Source organism: Spinacia oleracea, chromosome 1 (assembly GCF_020520425.1).
Source record: "Spinacia oleracea cultivar Varoflay chromosome 1, BTI_SOV_V1, whole genome shotgun sequence".
NCBI classification, from domain to species: domain Eukaryota; kingdom Viridiplantae; phylum Streptophyta; class Magnoliopsida; order Caryophyllales; family Amaranthaceae; genus Spinacia; species Spinacia oleracea.
In genome coordinates, this window is record NC_079487.1 from 73,968,150 (window position 1) to 73,975,641 (window position 7,492).

Sequence of the window (7,492 nt, forward strand, 5' to 3'; positions counted from 1 at the left end):
ATATTTTACAATTGATTCAGAACACATAATGTGCTTGATTCTTCAATGATTTAAGGATATTGGAATCATTTTATTCACACCTGTCGGAACACAAAAACTTGATTAAAATGCGTAATAAAAATTGAATTATGCATGTATGCTAGAATTTAAATTTATTAAGAGAAAGTATGAATGGTTATTTAATTGTTTATTCTTTTCAATTGTAGTTTTAATTATGGCAAACAAAAATTCATTCAACATCCGGTCAATTCTCGAAAAGGAGAAGTTGAGCGGGAAAAACTTTCTTGACTAGCAAAGGAACTTGCAAATAGTTCTTATGCAGGAAGAAATGGAGTATGTCCTGGAAGAGGCGATGCCCGAAGCCGCGGGCGAAGGGGTCACTCAGGCAGCCCTCAATCGTTGGATTGATGCCAACAAGGATGAAAAATGTCTAATGCTTGCAACCATGAGTGCAGATCTACAGAAAATGTTCATCAACTCAGATGCTTTCACAATCATCACTGAGTTAAAGAACATGTTCCAGGACCTGGCTCGAGTCAAAAGATTCGAGACTCATAGGCAAATTCTTGACACCAAGCTCAAGAAGGGTGAGCCCATAAGTCCACATGTTCTCAAGATGATTGGATTAATTGAGAATATGAGTCAGCTGGATCAGCAGTTCTGATTGGTACCTGCTCTTTGCACTGACTGTGAACGAAACATCCGGCCTTGTACAAATCATAGCATACATGATGGATCCAATAGCCGAAGCGTATGGAATTCCACTCATCTTTCTATGCTCATCAGATGTATTGGGACATCTTAGATATGTGCCATGTGTCATGGGTAGATGGCCTCTCTTGGCTTACATCATATTGAACCTAGCTAGCACTTTGTCAATGTAAGTGCTATGGCTTAGTCCAATCATCCACTTAGATCTATCCCTATAGATCTTGATGCCCAATATGTACTGTGTCTCTCCTAAGTACTTCATTGAGAAACACTTTCCAAGCCAAGTCTTTACAGACTCCAACATAGGAATGTCGTTTCCAATAAGTAGTATGTCATCTACATACAAGACTAGGAATAAAATTTTACTCCCACTGACCTTCTTGTATACACAAGATTCATCCTGATTCTTGATGAAGCCAAACTTATTGACTGCTTCATCAAATCGTCTATTCCAACTCCTTGATGCCTGCTTTAATCCATAAATGGATTTCTTAATCTTACATACCTTTCCTTGATTCTTTTGATCGACAAACCCTCTGGTTGTGTCATAAACACAGTCTCTTCAAGAACACCATTCAAGAAGGCAGTTTTGACATTCATTTGCCATATTTCATAATCATGAAACGCGACAATCTCAAGGATTAACCGAATAGACTTAGACATAGCGACTGGAGAAAAGGTTTCATCGTACTCAACGCCGTGAACTTGCCTGTAACCTTTTGCTACCAATCTAGCCTTGTATATGTATACAATTCCATCTTTGTCTTTCTTCAATTTGAAGACCCATTTGCATCCGATAGGTGTAAACCCATCCGCAAATCTACCAAATCCCATAATTTATTTTCAGACATGAAGTCTATCTCGGATTTCATGGCCTCTAACCATTTAGTGGAGCTTGGGCTCGTCATAGCTTGCTTGTAAGTCATAGGTTCATCACTATCTAATATGAGAACATCTAAGGTTTCAGTCAAGAGGACGCCTGTCCATCTGTCCGACTGAACCTTAGTTCTATGTGACCTACGAGGGGCAACAACGTCTTGAGGAACTACTCCCACTAGCTTTTCTAAAGGCCTTGGAGGTTCTTCACCTTGAACTGCTTCTAAAGAGTTCTTGGTTCGTTGTTCGTCTCGAATCTCTTCGTGGTCTATTATTCTCTCACTTGTCAATTTGGAAATATGATTTCTTTCCAAAAAGACACCGTCACGAGAAACGAATACTTTATTCTCTGACTTGTTGTAGAAGTAACACCCCTTTGTTTCTTTTGGATACCCAAAGAAGAAACATTTGTCATATTTTGGTTCGAGCTTGTCCGAAATTAATCGCTTGACATATGCTTCGCAACCCCAAATCTTTGGAAAAGACAACTTTGGAAGTTTCCAAGTCCATAATTCGTATGAAGTCTTTTCTGACGGAGCACGATTCAGTGTGAGTACTGCTGTTTGCAACACATGTCCCCAAAACTGTAAAGAAAGTTCGGCTTCACCCATCATTGACCTGACCATATCGAGTAAGGTCCTGTTTCTCCGTTTTGACACTCCATTCCATTGAGGTGTCCCCGGAGCAGCCAATTCAGAAAGAATACCGCATTCTTTTAGATGATCATCAAACGCGTGGCTAAGATATTCACCTCCTCAATCTGAACTTAGAGCTTTGATTTTCTTGCCATGTTGATTCTCTACTTCATTTTGAAATTCTCGAAATTTCTCAAACGATTCAGACTTGTGTTTCATTAAGTAATATAGCCATATCTACCGAAATTGTCCGTAAACGTTATGAAATAGCTGAAATAACCTCTCGCTTTCGTTCTCATAGGCCCACATACGTCCGTATGTATTAGCCCTAGTAGTTCGCTTGCTCTTTCTCCCACCTTTGAGAAAGACCGCTTTGTCATTTTGCCAAGTAAACAAGATTCGCATTGATCAATCTTCTCTAAGTCGAATGATTCTAGAACGCCCTTCCTTTGAAGTCTTTCCATGCGTTTTGTGTTTATATGGCCTAATCGACAATGCCACATATATGTGAGATCGGAATCACCAGTTTTAGCCTTTTTGGTATTTATGTTACAAATGTGTTTGCTCGTATCTAGCACATATAGACCATTTTCTCGTGGTGCTGAACCATAAAACATTCCATTTAAAGAAAAAGAACAACTATTGTCTTTAAATTGAAAACTAAAACCTTTAGAATCCAAACTTGAAACGGAAATGATGTTTCTGGTGATACTAGGAACTAGTAACAGTTTTCTAGTTCCAAAACAAAACCACTAGGCAAAAAAATAAAATAAGATTCTGCGGCTAATGCAGAAATCCGTGCTCCATTTCCCACGCGTAGATCCATCTCGCCTTTATCAAGCTTTCTACTTCTCCTTAGTCCCTGCAAATTGGAACATAAGTGTGAGCCACAACCAGTATCTAATACCCAAGAAGTAGAATTATCAAGATTACAATGTAACATACATACCTGAACTAGAAGGAACGTTCTCGTTCTTCTCATCTTCCTTTCTCTTCAAGCAATCCTTCTTCCAATGCCCCTTCTTGTTGCAGTAGAAGCATTCAGAGTCGGAAGGAGAACGAGTCACCCTCTTTTTTTTACCAGAACTGGTGTCGTTGGACTTAGGTGTGGGCGAAGCCTTGCCCTTACCCTTCTTGCCCTTTCCCTTGCCTGATTTCTTGAAGCCTTTGCCCTTACTCACCATAAGCATGTCATGCTTATTCTCTTGCTTGAGCGTCTTTTCAGCGGTTTTCAGCATACCATGAAGCTCAGTAAGAGTTTTCTGCATGATGTTCATGTTGTAATTCAACTTGAACTGATCATATCCATTATGAAGCGAATGGAGAATGATGTCAATAGCCACTTCATTTGAGACGTCAAAATCTAGAGCTCTCGTGTTCTCAAACAATCCGATCCTCTTAAGAACATGCGGGCTCACTAGTTCTCCTTTTTTGAGCTTAGTCTCAAGGATCAACCTCTGAGTCTCGAATCTTTCGATTCTGGCTTGGTCCTGAAACATGTTCTTCAACTCCGAGACGATTTGGTAAGCATCCCAGTTAATGAACGTTTTCAGAAGTTCAGGATTCATGGAAGCAAGCATCACACATTTGACATCCCTGTTGGCCTGGATCCAACGGTTAAGGGCAGTTTGAGTCACTTCCGGCCCGGCGGCCTGTGGTAACTCTTCCGCAAGGACATATCTTTTTCCTCATGCATTATAAAAAAATTTACAAGTTCCTTTTCCAGTCGAGGAAATTGTTGCCGTTCAACTTCTCTTTGTCGAGAATTGAACGTAGGTTGAACGAGTTGTTATTGTTTGCGGCCATTTGATTACTACATTTGAAAAGAATTTGCAATAAATAACCATTCATAACTTAATAACTTTGAAATAAAATGCGAACATGCAATCATTAAAGCTATTAAACATTTCATTCATGCTAAAGCAAAACATGGTCCAAAATGAATGAAACGATTCCAAGACCCTAAAAGTCCTAAATCCTTAAGCATCTTTGGCATGTCTTAAGTCTTTTAAGATTCTAGGTAAGCAAAACCTATTGCTAGTAATCTCCAAATTACTCTTGGTTAATAAATTAATACCATAATTTATCCCATTGCCACAACATATGCCATTGTTGTTTGAGTTAAAACCACAATCAACGTGTTCCTTTGGGATACCTTATCATCTAAGTCTTGTCTTGAAGCATCCAATCTTCTTCACCACCTTGTTAGCTTGGCATCGTCTTGAACTTCATTCAATGCTAACTTAAAGTTCTAAACTAGAAATACTTGAAATAATTAAAAATTATATCAAAATTTCAATGGTACGCAGACCATATTTAAAACATAACATTCAAAGATAAAACGGTTCGCATACCGTATTTAACTATCCTAGATTGGCCACACTAGTCACTTTGAGTACCTGCATTACATAAAATATATATTCTATGCATTCATCCATCCGTATCCTAAAACGAATGACCCAAGTAAATATGCAAGTATTTACGTGATTTATTTAAAAATCACGTTCACGTAAAACGCGTCCTAAAAGATTAATCAATTCCGAATTATTAATACTTAGAATTTATTCTAATCAAAATTTAATTTAATTAAAATAAAGTTGCCCTACGAAAATAATTAAAATAATTATTTCATTTTAATTTCATTAAGCGGCTCCCACTCAACCAAAATTTTATTTCGGATAATTTAATATTAAATATTTAATTAAACTCACGGCTAGACCCAAGTTAAATTAAATAATTAAATAATTATCCACCGAACAAAAACGCAAAATTTTGTGCAATACGGGCTAGGCTTGCGCCCAGCCCAGCAATGCCAAGTACGATGTGGCCGTACGAGGCCTCGAGTCCCATCGCCCCTGCCTCACAAGCCCCATCGCACACCAACCCAGCCATCACTGCTCGTTGTGCTCGTGCTGTGCGCAAGGCAACGCAACATTGCTGATGCTTGCTTGCTGGTCGCAATCCAAGGCATGGCCTGCCTTGCTCGCTCCTTCGAACAACGCGCGCTGGCACGCCAACTCGCTTGCTGGCTGCCCGCGTCGCTGCGCTTGTGCTGCGGGGAGGCAGCGCGCATGGGCTACGCCGAGCCATACTCACCGCACTCCCCTTGTCTCGTGCCTTTCGTTCGTCCCATACGAACCAACTAATTTAAAAAAATAATTTTTCAATTTCACGAAACCATATTTGCATTAGTTATTTTTCAACAAATTAACAAATTAATCGTTTTTATTTTCGAAAAATAACAAGTTGACGATTTAATTAATTTTTACAGCAATCCAATTTTGCAAAATTTATTAAATCTAGGCTAATAATATTCAAATTTAATGAACGAACAATGTCAACAAAAATTTGAACATTTTGATAATCGAATCTAAAATTTTAAATCGTTCTAAACATTCAAAATTCAGATTTTTACCAATTTGGTTTAAGTGACGATTAAAATTAACGAATCTAATCAAAATTTTAATCCAATAATTTTTAAAAACTTCCACTTTATAGGAAATTATATTCCCTTTCCTAATTAACCAAATTTCCAGATCTAAATTATTTTAAAGAAAAAATTGCGATCTAAAAATTAGAAATTTGGGAAAAGTGAAATTAGGTTTTATACTTAACATTTATGGCCGAAAATTTTACCAAAATTTTAAATATACCCAAGAACAGTAGGGAAAAATTTCAATCCATTCCGAGAAGTTTAGGTCGCCCAATTAATTGAAATACTTTCCGAAATTGTTAATTTTAATTAGTTAATTAACAAAAACTCCCACAAACTCATACTTCGAGGCCTGTTTTTGCAATTCCGTTCTCATGAGTTGATCTTAGAAAATCGTTTTCAATCAGATTAGGGTCAGAAAAATCGAAATTTCGAAACTTTTTGAATTTAGAACATATTATACGATTCATCCAATAATCCACAATATTTCGTAGATTCAACAAAAATTCCGAAAAATTCGATAGCATACAAAAACATATAATTCATGCTAAAAATTACTTTAATACATAAGGCTCTGATACCACTGTAGGGGAATACAGTGAAATACATATAACATGTGCGGAACAATCCCCAAAGCCAGGAAACATGTATAAAGCACAAATTAAGCAAACTTACATTCGAAGCGTGTTTTCCCGAGTTTATGATTCACGAACATGAACAAAGAACTCCAATCGTCGTTCCTCTATTTGGTTCATCGACACGTTCAGATCCATCTTGAGATTCCTAGCTTAGACAATGCTCTAGAGTGTTTTTTCTTTTTGGGAAGAACAGTTTAGAGTGGAGGCAAAAACTGAACGTACGTAATTTCAGAATTAGGTTAAGGTTGGAAAAACAAGTTGGAGTATGGAATATAACCCTTAGGTTATATTGTGGCCAAGGCACAAGGCCTTAACCGGCCACACACATGTTCACACATACCGAAGCCCACACTCGGCAACCGAGCATCGCAGCCGTGGGCCTTGGGCGTCGCTGCTATGCTCCCTGCTATGCTCCCTGCGCTGCGCGCACACGCCACGCCTTGCGGGTTGGCTGCTTGCTGCACGCGAGCTGCTGGTTCGTTTGGCCTTGCGCGCATGCGCGCTTGGCTCGATGGGCCGGCAGCTCTGTTGTGGCTCGTATTCACGACCAACGCCTTACGGCTATTATTTATCGTATCGTATTCGACGAATCACTTGTCGTACGATTAGATTATTTGTTTTTCCTAGCTTACTAGGATCTTACTTAAGGTTATATGTATTCGGGTTAGGCTTGTATTATGTTCTCCCTTGAACACAATGGGAATAAAGAATATGTTTTCAATTCAATTGATGTGTATAATTATGAGGCCCTAGCCCTATATTTATAGTGTAGGAAATAAGGAATTTGAGTTTTACTAGGAATAGTATTACCAAACCTACTAGGATTGAAATTCTTATTCTATTAGAATTACAACTATAATTAAACTCTTAATTATTTGAATTCTAGTAAAACTAGGAATACTTAATCCAAGGTTACTTGGGAATTAAGCAATCGGATATTTCTTGGATCCCAAGACCAACAACCCCACGCAGTCACAAGGGCCCACGTATGTTGCGCGAGTTGCCTCGTCCCACGGCGCTGCGGCCCACGCCTCGGCAGGCCTCGCAGCTGCTGCACGCTAGCTGGACACAGCCCATGTGCTGCTGCCTTGCCGCAGGTTTGGCGCGGCCAATGAACTGTTGCCTTGCTTGCAGCTTGGCGCGGCCCATGGGGCAGTTGCCTTGCTTATAGCTTGGCGCGGCCTCATGGATGCGGCCTT